General features: G+C 39.3%; 1 protein-coding gene across 2 annotated transcripts in view; it reads left to right on the top strand.

Annotated features, from left to right (window-relative positions):
* The window catches only part of PKIG (cAMP-dependent protein kinase inhibitor gamma), an 87,038-nt gene that overhangs the window by 16,876 nt on the left and 53,069 nt on the right, over window positions 1-17,093 (top strand). The window contains exon 2 of one of the 2 annotated variants that reach the window (XM_081292632.1): window positions 16,784-16,881. The exons of the other annotated variant lie outside the window; for it this stretch is intronic. The gene's annotated coding sequence lies outside the window, so the exon portion shown is untranslated. The remainder of the gene's footprint in view (window positions 1-16,783; window positions 16,882-17,093) is intronic. 2 annotated transcript variants of the gene reach the window in all.

Genomic DNA, 17,093 nt, shown 5'->3' with positions numbered 1-17,093 from the left:
CAAACCATGCACAGACTTATCTGTCTGAGATAAGAATTAGATCTGTGGGAAGAGAAATGGAGTATCCCTGATAGCTATAATAAACTTTTGCAGTGTTTGTTCAGGCGGGACAGTCAGCTCTCACGTCCCCTGGGTTTGAGTTACATAAACCCAGGTCAAAAAGCCAATGCCCTAGACTTAAATTCTCAGGAAATTTTTAAACTTTAAAAAATTTCTCTGTAAAACCACCTCTTGCCATTTAGGTTTGACTTTTAAACATTTGATTTTTTTGTTGTTTTAGATAGTAAATTTCTGTCTTCCTAATAATCATGATTTAGAGCATCTTGTACTTTTATAAACTTCTTCAAACAAGCTAAACCCCAACTTTGTTCCCCCAAGTAACACAACAAGTTTAAAGTAAGTTTTATCTCAAAAAGACCAATGTCCTAATGCTGCCATTTAGCACCAATGACATGTGAACTCTTAATTTTTTTCCCATAGACTGTTCTATTTAAATATTTTATTATGTAGTCTCTCCTTTTTAAATTATTTTTCATTAATTTCACTAGATTTTTGTTGTTAATTTCTTTTTAAAGGATTTGGCACAAATCATCTCTAATAGTCATCTAGCCAGTGTTGTATTAGATGATGTGTTACTTCTAATTTAAACTTTCATTTGAAAAGGTTGCCAGGAAAACTTTGAAAAACTTTTTTTTTTTTTTGGTACTAGAGATTGAACCCAGGGACACTCTAACACTGAGCTTCATCTCCAAACACTAAGCTACATTTCCAGCCACTTATTTATTTATTTACTTATCTGACTTGTAGATGGATAGAATGCCTTTATTTTATTTATTTTTATGTGGTGCTAAGGTTTGAACCGTGTGCCTCACGCATGCCAGGCAAGCCCCAGTCCTCCAGCCACTGTTTTTTAAAAAAATTTGAGACAGGATCTTGTTGAGTTTCCGAGGCTGGCCTGGACTTGCAATCTTTCTGCCTCAGCCTCCCAAATTGCTGGGATTATAGGCATGCACCACTGGGCCTGGCAACTCTGAATTTTCATAGTTATGGGAGGCTTGTACTTTTCTCTGATACATTGTATGCCTCTTTCAGTGATAAAGAAGTTAAAGGGGGTCCGAATGTACTCCTGATGTCCCTCATTTATCACTGGGAAGTGGAATTGAGAAGTAGTTTTAGTTTCTAGAGGTGAAGCAGGAGGATTGCAAGTTCAAGGCAAACCTAAGCAACACAGGGAGACTGTGCCAAAAAAGTTTTTAGAAAGTGTTCAAATAAATAAAGAGGTAAATAAACAAATACTGAGCATCAGTGTGCTTAGCATTATATTGTGTTTGACATACATGAGTTAATTTACTTCTCACAAGAACTTTGTTAGGTAAGATATGATTACCCAGTTGTTTTAAGCTAAAAAACTCAATTTTACCCTTAATCTCTCTCCTATCAACATTCAGTCCAGTTGATGACATTGTCTTAGCAGCAAAACAAATCCTGTGCTGACTGGCCAGTCATCAGATAGTGGTAGCAGCCTCCTCACTGACCTCCTGATCCTCTTTGTTGCCTTCCTTTTAAGATTTATATATAGACACACATACAGACAGGTCGTTATGTGCATATATGTCTGTTCTCATAGAAGCGAGGGTGACTTTTTTAAAATGTATGTTTGAAAAAAAATCTATTTGAGGTAATTGTTTTTAATTCAGTTTAACTTAATTTTAGTACTAGAGGACTGAACCCACGGACTTTTTACAAATAAGCTATATCGCTAGCCCTTTTAATTTTTCATTTTGAGAGAGGGTCTCTAAGTTGCTGAGGTTACTGGCCTCAAACAGTAACCCTGAGTTGCTGGGATTATAGGTATATACTACCATGACTGACCACATGCAGTTTTAAGAAATCATACTGGAAGAACCTGGGTATCCTTTACTTAGTTTCCCTTAATAATATCATCTTGTAAAGCTATAATCCAGTTTTCACAAGCAGGATTTTGAAATTTTCCACAAGATAATGTTTGAAAAACCAATTTGATCATGCCATTCCAGTTTAAAGCACTTCAGTGGCTTTCCATTGCATGTGGATTAAAATCCAAATTTCACCTGGCTCTCTCAGCCCTGTGGGACCACCTCCTACCTGCCTCTGGGCTGCATTGCTCTCCTTGCTCACTAGCTTCCAGCCAGCCCCCAGTCCTTCTCCCAGAACTTCCACCCTGGCTTGAGCCTCAGGGCAGTTGAGCTCCTTTCTGTCTGCCTGGGAACCCTGCCTAGCGTTTCACCTGCTGCTGTCTTCTTCTTCTTCTTCTTTTTTTTAAAAATATTTTTAAAGTTGTAGATGGACACAATATCTTTATTTTTATTTGCTTTTGTGGTGCTGAGGATAGAACCCAGGGCCTCACCTGTGTGAGGCAAACGCTGTACCACTGAGCTACAACTCCAGCCCTTAAATGTCACCTTTTGAAAGCAGCCTCTGGCCACTCTAAGGCAGCTCCCTACCCTCTTTAATTCACCTGTCTGTTACTCTGTTATGTCTCTTCACAAAGCTTGCTACTTATTTATTCGCTCAATTGCTCTTTGTCCAGTGGAAGGTAAGCTGAAGAGTGGGTACCTTGTCTGGGTGGGCATTGATGTATCTCCAGTGCCTAGAGCAGGACATGGCATGTACTGGATAAATATTTCTTGAATGAATGAATGAGTGAGGAAGCTGAGCTTCCAAGTGATTCACTCACAGGTCACATGACTGGTAAGTCTCAGAGCCACAGCTGAGTACCCCAGGCACAAAGGTCCTAAGGTAGTTAAATTTGACCTTTTCAGAGAACAGAGAGGTCCATGAGGTAGGGAACAGACTATGAGAGGGAAAATGGCATGATTCAGACTAAAGACATGGTCAATGCCTATGTTGCATTAGGCCTTGTAGTCCTTGACGAGGAGTGCGGGCCTCGTTCTAAGCACATTGGGTAGGATTGGCAGGCTGTAAGCATGGGGATGCCGTGAACAACGTGGACCTGCTGACCTCTCTGAGACTCTCCTTTGGTGCTGGGGCCAAAATCTCAGTCTGGAACAATGCTTTTCTTTTCCTTCATATGTGTGTGTGTGTGTGTGTGTGTGTGTGTGTGTGTGTGTGGTGCTGGTGTGGAACCCAGGGCCTCACACATGCTAGGCAAATGCTCTACCACTGAGCTACACCCTCAGCCCTCTGTATACATTTCATGTGGAAACTATTTCAGGCAAAGGATGCTGGTTCTGTTACTTTCAAAACACATACATAAGATCACATCACATTAGTCCTTCCGATAGGAAATTTAGGAAGAATGATGGATTTGCTGGGAGGGAAAGGAAGACATAGCATGTGCTGACCTGTGGATATGTTTGGGAGAAGCACCATGAGGATCAGTCAGTCCTTCTGCATGTCCTGGCTTCTGGCGATCATGTAGCATATGCAGCTGGGAATTCGTTGGGACCACCCTTGTGGTCCCAACTGAAGCACTGTGTTGGGGGCAAAGCCTTTGGATCAGATTTTATCTGAGGGAGCATTAAAAACACAAGCAACTTCTTTAGAGAGCATATGCAGCAGCCTAGATCAGAGAAAAATTTCTTTATCTATCTTTTGTGAGAGGCCGTCAGAAGTCTAGGGAAATATACAAGACCACAGCCCTTGTCCTCAGAGTTTAAAGTCTGCTTAATAAGTTCTACAAATTGGACAGTAATTGACACTTGGAGGCAGTCCTGGGTCAAGTTCCCAGGAGAAGGGCTCCAGAAGAGCGCAGCCAACTGATGGCTGAGTCTGGCAAGGCTCACAGAGGAACTGGTGCTCGGCCAGCATCCTGAAGGATGAATAAGAATTAGGAGCAATGGAGAAGGAGAGGTGTTCTAGTGGGATGGGGAGAGACGGTCATGAGCTATTAGAGGGGGAAAAAAGAAAGATGCACCTAGTGTTGGAGGTATTAGCTAAGATCTCTCCAGCTGGAGCATAGTCAAAAAAGGAGGACAACTGGAAAGGATCTTTTTGGAAGGAAACTGTGAAATGCCTCCTGACCCATAATTTCCAACCTTTCTACTTGTACAGATAACTAAGTGGGAAGAGGGGCAGGGGTGTGAGTTACTATTTACTGAGATCTGATGAGAGCAGCTGTGACTTCAGTAGTGCCTTGTCTGTGCCAGGCTGTGCTCTAAGCAGCTTCAATTTATTAACTTCCATTTATTCATTCCTCTAACAGCCCTATGAGGTTCATACTACTATTATCCTTGAGTTATAGAAGGGGGAACTGATGCATGGGGAAGGAAACAACCTGCACAAGGTCATGAGTTCTTGAGTCAGTGCGTAGAACCTCTATTGTGACCTCTTAATGAGGTTATACTTCATTAGGGTCAGGTGGGGTCCCCCTCCCCTGGCTTCTTTTTTGTTTTGTAGATGTACACAATATTTTCACTTTATTTATTTATTTTTATGTGGTGCTGAGGATCGAACCCAGTGCCTCACATGTTCTAGGCAAGCACTCTACCACTGAGCCAGAACTCCAGCCCCCTTCCCTGGCTTTTTATGATGAATAATTTCAAATATACAGAAATTAAGCACAATAAGCCTCTCTATTAACATCTGTATAAAACATTTACTATGTATAGTTTTAGCATTTACTATGTATAGATTTATCTGTTCCAACTTTTTGCTGGACTATTTGAAAATATGTTACAGATATGATAATTCACCCCTAAAAGCAAAAAAGGCGATATAACTCAGTGAAAGAAAGAGTCCTTGCCTATTATGTGTAAGGCCCTAGGTTTGATTTCCAGCACCAATAAATAAATAAATAAACAAACAAACAAACAAACAAATAAATACAAAGATTCATCTTTCTTGTACATAGCAGGTACATTCTTGTAAAATGCATTGCCTCTAAAGCCATGCCCAGGTACTTTTTACATATTTAAAAAGAGTTCTTGTCTCAGAGATGAGGTTTTCACTTACATCAGTTTCTTGGTATTTGAGAATTAAGCAGGGTAGGAACAATTTTTGTTTCCCTAAGTCTGCCCTACAAGTTGCTGGATGTTCAACCTCCTGGTCCTCACCTACTCAGTGCCCATTTGACTGAGGAGGCAATCAAATATCATAACAACCAAAAATTCCCTCCTGAAGCCAGGTGTTAGCTTGTAATCCCAGCAATTTGGGAGGCCGAGATAGGAGGATGACAAGTTTGAGACTAGCCTCAGCAATTTAGACCCTGCCTCAAAATAAAAAATAAAAAGGGCTATGGAGGTAGCTCAGTGGTAAAGCATCCCTGGGTTCAATCTCCAGTACCAAAACCAACAATTATCCTTTTCCCCCATGTTTCCAGAAAACCCTCTAGTAGACTGTACCTGTTGGGTGCCATTGACTTAATAAATCCCCTCAATAAGGAGCTATAGGCTAAAATAGAAGAAATGCTCACAGAAACCTTAGTATAATGATTTGTATTGAGGTAATGAAGGTGGTAGAACTTACCTGTAATGCTTCTTTTGTTACACAACCACATATGTTTTAGATTTGATTATATACATTATTTATTTCATTACACCCAATCACTACCTGCTGTATGGCAGATCTTGATCCACGTAACCATTAAATGTGGCTTCCATGTATCCGAACTGACTAGGAAATGTTTATAATTCCTATGCTTTTTCATGTAAAGGGACTTGAAGCCGACTCAGGGCTCACAGTATTGACTTGTTTTCTCTCCCTGGTTTGCTAGGGTACTGAAAGTTTTGTTCCAATTGTGCTGCTCCCTGTATTCCACTGATCCCTTTACTTTTCACTATTGCCTATCAAAATGCATTTGTCAAATTTAGCTCTAATGCCAGCTGTTAGTGAACTTTCCCCAGAGGCTCCTCAGTACATTGTCTCTTGTGAATGTAACCCGAGACTACCCTGGGTTTCTTTTGATTGTGTGTTTCTCTGCCACATATATTTCAGTAATCATTTCCCAGGCAGTTCCATGTGATATGCCTTGTTCAAGGGGGGAAATAGATGGATCTCTCCTAAATCGTCTAATCATCCTCTTATTTTCTTGATGATTAGAATGACCTCTTCTTTCTAGTATCCCCTGTGGTTCTGGGTACGCTGCCTTGCATGTGGTATATCCAAATTCAGTTGGAATAGAGTGAAACAAGCATTTCCATATCAGATCAGAGTTCAGATGCTGGCACCACCACCAGACAGCCTTGGAAAATCACTTAGCCTTGTGAGCTCCAGGTTCCTTATCTATGAAATGTTTCCAATAACACATATCTTACAGAATTTTTGTGACGTTTAGAGAAGAATTGTATGAAGTGCTGGAGTTATTGTCACATGACCAGGGCTCATGAAGTGGTAGTTAACATAAAGGAGGCTCAGTCGTTCCTTCAGGTCACTTGAGAGAGCAGTGGGAGCACTTAGGGTCTTAATTGTTTTAAAGGAAACATTTATTTGGTTTTGAGGCTGCTCCAAGAAGAGTAGGCTCTGGGGAAGGTCTGGCCCAAGGCTGATTAACTGTTCCCTTCTTTAGAGTCAGTGATCCGACTCTGTTTTGGAACTACTTATATAATGTATACCACCTGTTATTTGTGTATTTTTAGAGCGGGAGTCGGGTAATCCTAATCCTGTCTGCAAAAGAGCAAAGTGTTTACCAGAAGCGGAGCTTTTTTCTTCACACTGACTCACACTGACTCATCTTCTCATTTTCCTTCCCACCGCCTCATAGCAACCTTGCAAGGGAAAAAATTTAGGGGGAATTCATTTGGCTTGCTTACTTATTTTTTTTTTTAACTTTCCAAAGTTGAAAGCTTGAAGGTGTCACAGCATTGATTTAATCTCAGGAGAGGCTTAAGTTGGTGCTGCCCTAGAGTGGCCAGTATGACCAGTGCCATGAGCTGAACATCGCACATAGAACTTTCAGCCGCACCAGTTCTGTTGGCTGAGAGGTCAGACAGGAGCCTATAGAATACATGTTGAGAGTAAACCTGTCTTGCTCTTTGAAACTTGTTGTTTACTAAAACTCTGTTGAACCTTGATGATTTCTTCTGAGATAGGAAACTCAAGCAGAATCCGAGCCAGGGCTGTGAGGCCTTTGCAGGTGGAGTTGAGGTGGCAGACACTGAACCCCACAGTGTACAAGATTCAGCAAAGTGGGAAGGCTTATTAGATCAGAATGACTAATACCTGTGCCTTCATTTGTCATTTATTAAATGAGTATCTTCAGATCATCTTTGGTTTGCCAAGTGCCAGGGGCTACAACAATAAGAGAAATGAGGTAGAGGTGCCTTAGTCTGCACATTCGAGCATGTGCTTTTGCACTTGATTGAGGGGAGGAAGGAAGGCTTCCTGGAGGAAAAGGCACACAAGTTGAGGCTAGTGGAGTGAGTAGGGTTAACTAGGAGAGAGGGGTTAGGGTTGAGCAGGGTTGGCTGAAGAGTGTTCAAGGCTGAAAAAGCCTTGATTTTGGTGACCTTGAGGTAGGGAAAGAGCTTTTTCTTAGAGGAACTGAAAGAATACCGGTGTGACCAAAGGACGGTGGGGAGTAAATCAGGATCAAGATACATTGGAGAAGCTAGCAGGGCCAGATCATGCAGAGCATTGTAGACCAGCTCACTATTTAAACAAAATTTTATTAACCCAGGTAGATTTTACATTGAATGAAATGCTCATGACAAATGTACACATTCATGTAATCACATTCTAGTGAGAATAAGGACTTTTAACTTGATTCTAAAAGCAACAGGAGGGAGGGATTCAGATTCAATACTAATTGTTAGCCACAAACTAGGAGTGGGGGCATTAGGAGGGACAGGGCTGGAATAGGTATAATTCACTGGTGGGTAGGGCCACCCAGCTTAAGAATACACCAGGGTCGTGGTGTCCTATGATGTTTCCAGGACAAACCCCTAAGTGCTTTGTAGGATCCTGAGTGCCTAGTAGAGCACCGTAGACTGGTTTCTCAAGCTCTCCATGGGAAGACTTCCAGGCTGCCTGCATTTTAGAGTCTCCCAAACAGCGGGTGGTGAGAGAGCTACAGAAACAGGACTTCTTCCAATTTAATTGATGAAACAGAACAAGAATCACTGATTTATTTTTGTCACCTACATCATATGCAGCTTTTTTACTTTTCTGTGAATAGGGTATTAAAAATATTGTTGCAGGCTAGGTGTGGTGACATATACCTGTAATCCCAGTTCAGACAGGAATTGGGGGTGCTGAGGCAGGAGGATTGAAAAATTCGAAGGCAGCTTGGGCAATTTAGTGAGACCCTGCCTTAAAATAATATATAAAGGACTGGGCATGTAGCTTGGTGGTAGAATGATGGCCTAGCATTCATGAGGCCCTGCATTTAATCCCCAGACAACCATGACAGGGGATGGAGTATATGCAATAGAGAGAGTTGCAATTGGGGTTTTAGGGATTTTCTCAAACTTAGTATCACTTAAGTGTTCTATTTTAATATCTGGATTTTTGATGTGGTTCAGAAATCATGTTTTTATTGACATTGTTATTCTCAAAGAAAGGTTGAAAGAAAGGTATTATAGATAGAATTATCCTCAGTATTTCACTGGGCACCATGGCATATGCCTATAATCCCAGTGATTTGGGAGGCAGGAGGATTACAATTTTGAAGCTAGCTTTAGTGACTTAGTGAAGCCCTAAGCAACTTAGTAAGACTTTGTTTCAAAATAAAAAAGAATTGGGGGGTTGGTGTTGTGGCTTAGTGGTAGAGCGCTTGCCTAGCATGTGTGAGGCACTGGGTTTGATCCTTAGCACCACATAAAAACAAACAAACAAACAAACAAAAAAAAACAAATAAAGATATTGTGTCCATCTACAACTAAAAATATTTAAAAAAAACAATTGGGGGTGTGGCTCAGTGTTTAAGTGTCTCTGGGTTCAATCCCCAGTATTAAAAAAAAAAAAAGAACTATTCTTGGTGTTTTTAACTAGGAAATATTTTAATTTCTGTTTTAAAAACAAATAAGCAAATGTAAAAATGTATTGCGAGATCTAGGACTAATTATTATTATTATTATTTTTTGATGCTGGGATTGAATCCAGGGTCTCACACATGCTAGGTAAGTGCTCTACCACTGAGTTACATCCCCAAGCCCTTTAATATTTTTGAGACGGGGTCTTGCTAAATTGTTCAGGCTGGCCTCCAACTTGAGATACTCCTGTCTTAGCCTTCTGAGTAGCTGAAATTATAGCCTTCACTATAGCTTTCAGTTCTTTTCTTCCTTTTAAAAAAGAACTTTAAAGAATAGTGTTTAAAAGTAGTTTCCTGCCAAAACACTCTGAAATATATTTACAAAAAGTTCATTTCTCAGCAGATTTATTTATGTTTGTTTCCCAAAGTTTGCCAAACTCCATAGGTTTTATATAAGTATATAAATATTTTTGTACACATTGGCCTCAAACTAAATCTAACTAAACTGCCTTGTATCTTTCTGCATTTAAATTCAGAGATACCATCCTGTTGGTTTTAGATAAATTATGGAGTAGTTTAAGCCCATGTGATTTAAGCTCAGCCACAATTCTTCAGTGATACTTGAGGATTTCATCTGAAAATATTCTATTTATACTCTGAAAATATTTCTTTCATTTTCGTACTCCCACCCATTGTGTGAGTACATGTAGATATTATTCCTCTTATGTTTTTTTCTAAAAAGGAAATACTTGTTGCATGATAAAGTCATAGAACGCAAGAGTTGGAAGGTATATTGGAGACTTTAAATTATAAAGTTTATTGCCAGTTTATTACTGTGAATAACTAAAGCATTAAAAAATGTTTTGCTTATGTATCTCTGTTGATAATGCTTTATCTCCCATATGTCACACTGAAACTTAATTGCTAGCCATCGTAATGTCTTTTGGCTAATGTTATGGATTAGATTTTTTTTTTTTTTCCTTCTGTGGTTCTGGGGATCAGACCTAGGCCCTTGTGTAGGCTAGGCAAGTACTCTACCACTGAGCTTCATCCCCAGCCCCGCAACCCCCAGACTTTCTTTTTGGTGGTGCTGATGGATTGAACCCAGGGCCTCAAGTATATGAAGCATGAGCTGCACCCCACACCCTACAGTTGTGGACTTGAGAATCCCCCAGAGGCCCATGTGTTACGGGCTTGACCCCCAACTTGGGCTGTTGGGAAGTTTTGGAACCATTAAGAGGTGGAGCCATTAAGGTCATTGCAGGTGTGCCCTTGAATGGGATCCAGAGAACCCAGACCTTCCTTCTCTTTCCTTTGCTTGCTGGCCTGCAGTTTTGCTCTGTCACATGTTCCTGCCATGATGTGCCACCACAAGCCCAAAGCAACCAGGTCAACTGATCATGGACTAAAACCTCTATAACTGTGAGCCAAAATAAACCTTTTGTTTTATAAGTTGATTGCCGCAGTCTGGGCACAAAATAACCGAGCCACCACAAAGCCTTGTAGATTCAAACAGCAACTCTTTATTCCCGAACTCTCACCGACACTCTACCCACACTTCCGTGAACACCCTGCCTCCACCCGGCTCCACACACCAATTCTCAGAACCCTTTGAGAGAACTCAATGGGAACTCCAAAGGAGCGGGTGCCTGAGGCAGCAGGATACGCCCTAATCCCAGTAGGATCTGCCCTAATCCTGGAGCCGCCCTATTCCCAGCAGGATCCACCCTAAACCTGGAGCCGCCCTATTCCCAGAAGGATCCACCCTAAACGGGAGCCACCCTAATCCCTGAGCAGGGTCACCTTTCAACCCAAAATGCCATGACTCATTCCTACTTGGCTATGGCTCTCAGCAGTTGATTATCTTGGATATTTGTTATAGTGACAGAAAACTAACAAGTAACAATAATACTAAGTTTATGAAGACCTGTACTAAATTTCGATTTCAAGTAAATCATTTTTATTTATAGCAGAGCAGAGACTTCAGAGGTACTTGTTTGTTTTTTACTAGTTTTCGTAATTGGTGTATGAAATCATACTAGATGTGTGGTTTAAGACTCCTGGGTATGGTTTCCTTTTTGCTAAGTCTTTGGAATATGCCCTACTTTATGCTCATTATTTATATAATAGTGGAATCAAAAATTTGGCAATCTCATTCTTCTTTAAGCCTTCCAGAATTGTTTGCAGTTCCAGAATAACTGCTGGGTTGTATATATCTTGCACGATGAATGCTTCATTAAAATTAAGGAGGAGACCGTGAATCTTCACCTACACTGTTAAGGTCAAATGATTTTATTGGAACGCTCAGTATATTTAGAGTAATCTATACTTAGTGAAAGGGACTGGCACTTTTCATTTCTTTATACTATTTTACCAATCAATTCCACACCCTTTCCCCAATAATATGTGTTTGAAAGAAGCTCTATTAAAAGAGCCAGGAATGATGGTACACACCTGTAATCCCAGCTAACTCAGAAGGCTGAGGTAGGAAGATTGCAAGTTCAAGATCAACTTGGACAATTTAGAGAGACCTTGTCTCAAATAAAAAGGATTGGAGATGTAGCTCAGTGGTAGAGCACCACTGGGATTCAATTCCTAGTACCATCACACACACAAAAAGGGAAACTCTACCCTAAAACTATATAAAAGATCTATGATGGCACATGGGGTACAAACATGAGATGTGGTGTTCTTTTAGATTCCAAAGACCTTTTCAAGATGGAGAACTCAGGAAGGAGTCACTGCACAGCAGAAGGATGTTTTCCCAAAGTTAACTGCAAGGTCACTCCTGTAAACTAATGAGCCATTAGGAGCAAAGCTGCCATTTCTTAAATGACCACAATATTCTAATATAGGAGAATAAAAATATATACTTTTTGCTACCACTTCCCATAAACTGTGTTTCTGAAAGATAGACTACTTAAGATATTACTTGATTCTTTTTGCAATACACTTCATTGTAGTAATAGTATATTATCATGGTAGTATATTATATATATATATTATATTATATATATATTACTAATGGTACTATCATTTTATATATATATAATGATAGTACCATTAGTAATTAACATTTTTAAAATTTTTTTTCCAATGGATCTTGTTTTCAGTGCTGAGAATTGAACCCAGTGCCTTACACATTGCTAAGTAAGCACTCCACCACTGAGACACAAACCCAACCCCAGTAATTAACATTTACAAGAGACTTAGTTTTTTGTTGTTTTGCAGCCTTCATGTATACAAACAAAACAAGCACTCTACCACTGAGCAATACAGTAAGACCCCTTTTAAAAATAAATTGTTTTTAAAAAGAAAAATAATTTTTTAAAATAAAGAATATTGTAAGTAAACTTTATTCTCCCATTTCCTCATCCTCACTTTATAGAAGTAACTATTACTAACTATTTCCTAGATTATTCTATAAAAATTATACATATTTGAACATAAGCATAAGAACTATTGGTTACTTTAAAATGTACTTTTTGAATCTCTTATGAAAACGTCTTTGTCTTTAGCATATTGACTGACTCAGGCTACCTAGTCCACCATCACTGGAACTAGAATTCTACCATATACCATTTAGCAATTTTGTGAATTTTGTACCATGGAGTGGTATGACCTGTTCAAATAAATACATCACATTTTGAAGAGATAAGTAGTAGAATGGTGAAGAGATACAGTATTGAGGAAAATAGAGATATAGTAAGGAGAAAGAAAGAAATGGGAAATTGATTTACCTTTTATATCTCATAGAACATCTATAGGAAACATCTTTGAGTATTGATGAACACATTGGTTTCTTTATGGAAAAATGTAATTAGCTAATCAAATCCTTCTCTTAAAAGTTGAAATGTCTTTATTAGTGCTTAGGAACGGGCCTTTCTGCTTGGAGAAATCTTTATTTGGGTGGGTCAGAGTGAGCAGAGCACTCTGCACTTTTCTCTTAAACAGAAAGAAAGTGATAGAACTTGCACAAAGTACTATCAGTCAGCAAGTGAGAATTCTCTCTGGAGGAAGAGGTTACATCCTGGGCATCAAAATAATCTTCTAAGGGTCTTTTTTTTTGTTGTTATTGTTGTTGTTTGTTTACTTTGTTTGTTTGTATTGGATACTGAACCCAGAGGTCCTCTGCCAGTGAGAGCCACATCCACAGCCCTCATTTAATTTTTTATTTTGAGCAGGGTCTTGCTATGTTGCTGAAGTTGGTTTCAAATTTATGATCCTCTGTCTCAGCCTCCTGAGCTGGGATTACAGATGTGGGCCATTGTGCTTGTCTTCTGAGTATTTTTTTTCTCCTTTTTTTTTTAATAGGAAAAAAAAGGTTTACAAGGAAATAAAACACTATGAAAAGAATTAGCACAGGGGCTGGGGAATGTGGCTCAGGCGGTAGCACGCTTGCCTGGCATGCGTGCGGCCTGGGTTCGATCCTCAGCACCACATACAAACAAAGATGTTGTGTCTGCTGAGAACTGAAAAATAAATATTAAAAAAAAATGTATGTCGTTTAAAAAAAAAAAAGAATTAGCACAAACAATACATAACAAAAGCATTCTTAAAGTCATGAGATTTAGGAATTTTAGACTATAAAACAACTACATTTATTTTCAAGAAGCAATAGAAGCCAAACCAGGTGTGTTGGTGCATGCCTATTAATCCTAGTGACTGGGAGGCTGAGGCAGGAGGATCACAAATTCGAGACCGTCCAGGTATTCAATCCCCAGTACTGTCAGACAAGAAAGAAAGAAATGGGAGCTAAGATTATTTTTTATTTTGAAAGAAAAGTAGATACTGTCAAAAGTGACATTTTAAAAATGACAAAAATACACATTCTAGAAAAGTAACCACAACATAACTAAGAATGAGAACACAGTGGAAGGTTTAAAAGCAGATTTTATAGCTGAAGAAAGAAATAGTAAACAAAAGATAAGATTAGAAGAAAATTATTTAGATTATACTACCAGGAGATTAAAATGTGTAAAATGCAGAAACGATGGTAAGAGAAGTAAGAGGACCCCGTGAGAAGGTCTAATCTGTGTATAATGGAATTATAGGAGGAGAGGAGCAAGAATGGCACAGAAGCAATGTGTGGAGAGTGATAGCTCAAGATTTCCCAGAACAGTTGAAAGACATGAATTCACAAATTCAAATATGTATAGCCTCAATTAAGTGCATATATTAGAAAAGAAGGAAGACTAAGAACTGAACAAGCACTCATCTTAAGAAGTCTAAAAAAACTCAACAAAATACTTCTAAAGAAAATAAAGGGAAAGTAATAAGAAGAGTAGTAATTAGTGAAGTATAAATATAAATAAAGCAAATGTAAAATACAGAATATTGGTGAAGCCAATGGTTTGTTCTTGGAAAAAAAAAATTAACAAAAATGGTAATTCTCTGATGGTGTTGATCAAAAAAAAGGAAGGAAGAAAAGGAGGAACATGGATGACTTATATCAAGGGTGAGAAGGCCGGACGCACTGGTGCACTGGTGCACTGGTGCACACCTGTAATCTAATCTATTTGGAAGCCTGAGGCAGGAGGAAGTTTGAGGCCATTCTCCACAATTTATTGAGACCCTGTATCAAAATAAAAAATAAAAAAGAGCTGGGGATGTAGTTCAGTGAAAGGGCACCCCTGGGTTCGATCCCCATTATCTCTCTCTCTCTCTCTCTCACACACACACACACACACACACACACACACAGAGTGAAAAAGAGTACATAGTCATTAACAAAATAATAAGATTAATAAGATAATGTGAATGATTTTAAACCAAAATTTTTGAAAATTTAGGTGAATAGATAAATTTGTTAGTAATACAATTATTAACAAAATTTAATCAGCAGTTAAAATCTTCCCTTAGGGAAGAAAAGTCTAGACCAAGTGGCTTCATTAGAAAGTTATACCAAGCTTTTATTTTATATTATCTTAATATTATGATTTTTTTTTTGTGTGGTATGGAGATTGAATCCAGGGTCTTACACATGCTAGACAAGTTCTCTTATCAAAGCTACATCCCCAGCCCTATACCAGGCATTTAAAAGAGAAAGAATTAATATTACACACATACTTCCTGAGAACAGAAAAAGAGGTAGAAAAATTTTAGTATTCAGCAGTGACTTTATGAGGAAGAAAAATTCACAGGCACCATTTTACTTATGAGTATGAAAAATTCTAAATTATGTATTAGCAATGCAATATCCAATATTCTACTTACTATAGTAGAATAAACCAAGATTTTGTGGCTTAAAACAGCCATTTTTAATTCCAGGAGTTCTGTGGGTTGGGAATTTGGACCAGGCACAATGAGAATGGCTCCTCTGTTCCAGTGTTGTCTGTGCTGCCAGCTGGGGTGACTCATAGAGGGCTTGGAATCAAGCTTTTTGATTGTGGGTCTTCATCAATTTCTCAGAATTTCTTTATAGATTAAGGAAGTAAGCTATTTGTTGAGATAGAATACAATTTTCCCCAGGTTAACTTTTGATTTTTACTTTTCCTGATGATTTTTGCCATGCAGAATATTTTTAATTATATGTGATTGACTTTGTCAATATTTTCTCTCATACTTGGAAAGGCTTTCCCCATTGTGTGGTTATAAAGTGTGCTGTGTGTTTTTCTGGTACTTACATGGTTTCATATTTGTGTCTGTAGATAGAGTCACCTGCAGCTATTTTTGATGTGAGGTGTAAGCCTGTATTTGTTAACTTGCCCTGTCTCAAAACAAAAAATAAAAAGGACTGGGGATATAGCTCAGTGCCACTGGGTTCGATTCCCAGTACCAAATGAATAAATAAATAAATAAATTCAAGAGAGAAAGGAAGGAAGGAATCCAGTAAGCTCTTAGCCATGCATGTGGATAATCTTGAAATATGGCCAGAAACTAATGGATACTGAAAGATCACAGCCTTCTCTGTAAGTTGAGTCAACAAAATTGGAATTATCCAGCTAATATTTGTAAATATAGAATTTGTAGTTGGGCACTAAAAATTGTAGGCACCATAATTCGGGCAGAACTTTATTCCTCTTCTCTTCTTGGAACATGGGCAACATATCCAGCCCACACAGAAGTCTTCTCATTGTTATTCCCCTCTTACAAGCTTCTCCTCTGAGGGCATGTGCAGGAAGAAGTTACTGTCCCATCTGATTTCCTTCTTTGAAACCGCTATTAATGAATGTTCTGGCAGCTTCTCCTCGTCTCCTAAGTGGAGTGATCCAGCTGCCCCTGCTGTTTCTTATTTGTGCGGTTAAATTTATCTTCAAGTGTATCATCTTTTCTTTTTGCTTTCCTTTTGGGGACTTTTTAAGATTTTGACTTAAGTATCTGTGGGGTCTTCTTATCTCTGGGCCAGCAGGTTTTGTTCTCTGCAAGGGGAAGGGGAGGGTCCCTTTTATCTTTTGCCAGTCTGATTTAGACATCCCTGCTTTAGGCTTGGAGTTTTTCCTGGCTCTGGGTTTTCATCTGTGGACACAGTAGCCTCTTGGCAGTTTTTTAGTAAGTGATCTCTGTTGTAAATCACAGTATTGGTAACATTTAGCTCCAAGTTACCTTTAGTTTTTTTCATGGACTGATAGCCTTGTTTTCCAAGTTTTATTTCGTGGTACTGAAATCCACTGGGTATATAGGGATCATCAAGCTGCCAGGAGCAATACACTTAGCAGCAGGAAATGAAAAGAAAATTCTGGGGTTTCTCCAGTTCTGTGATTGTCTCATCAGAGCTTTCAGAAGGAGAGTTCTTCTGGCTCAGGAGCTCAGAGGCTGCTCAGGGAATTTCCTGCTTACAGAATCCTGTCTCACACTCTGTACCATCTGCATCTTGCTTTTCTAAAATTCATAACTTTTTCTTCTTTCTGTTTTCTTTTTCTTTTCTTCTTGCAGGATCTACTTTGCTCCTTTCCCTTCCTTGGTCCTCATGCCTGTCTTGGTCATTCCTGCCATCAAGAAGCTTGCCTCAGGGCTGAGGTACCTGAGCAGAGGTCAGAGCTCATTTCCTCCCATTTTTAGATGCAGCTTCAAGGGCTTCCCATTCACTCCCTTGGAGGTCTTTGTCCAGTGTGTGCTGCTTGTGCACCTTCCCAAGTCAGGCACGTGTGGGGGCAGCAACAGCACACCTCTGGGCCGGCCCTGAAGACTGGCAGAGGAGGAGGACCCTGGAAACCTTCTTGCCTGATGGGCCAGGCAATGTGTT

This window comes from Spermophilus citellus (genome assembly GCF_964194105.1).
Source record: "Spermophilus citellus genome assembly, chromosome: 4".
NCBI classification, from domain to species: Eukaryota; Metazoa; Chordata; class Mammalia; order Rodentia; family Sciuridae; genus Spermophilus; species Spermophilus citellus.
The sequence above is the reverse complement of the archived record's forward strand: the minus strand, read 5'-3'. Positions and strand labels throughout refer to the sequence as shown.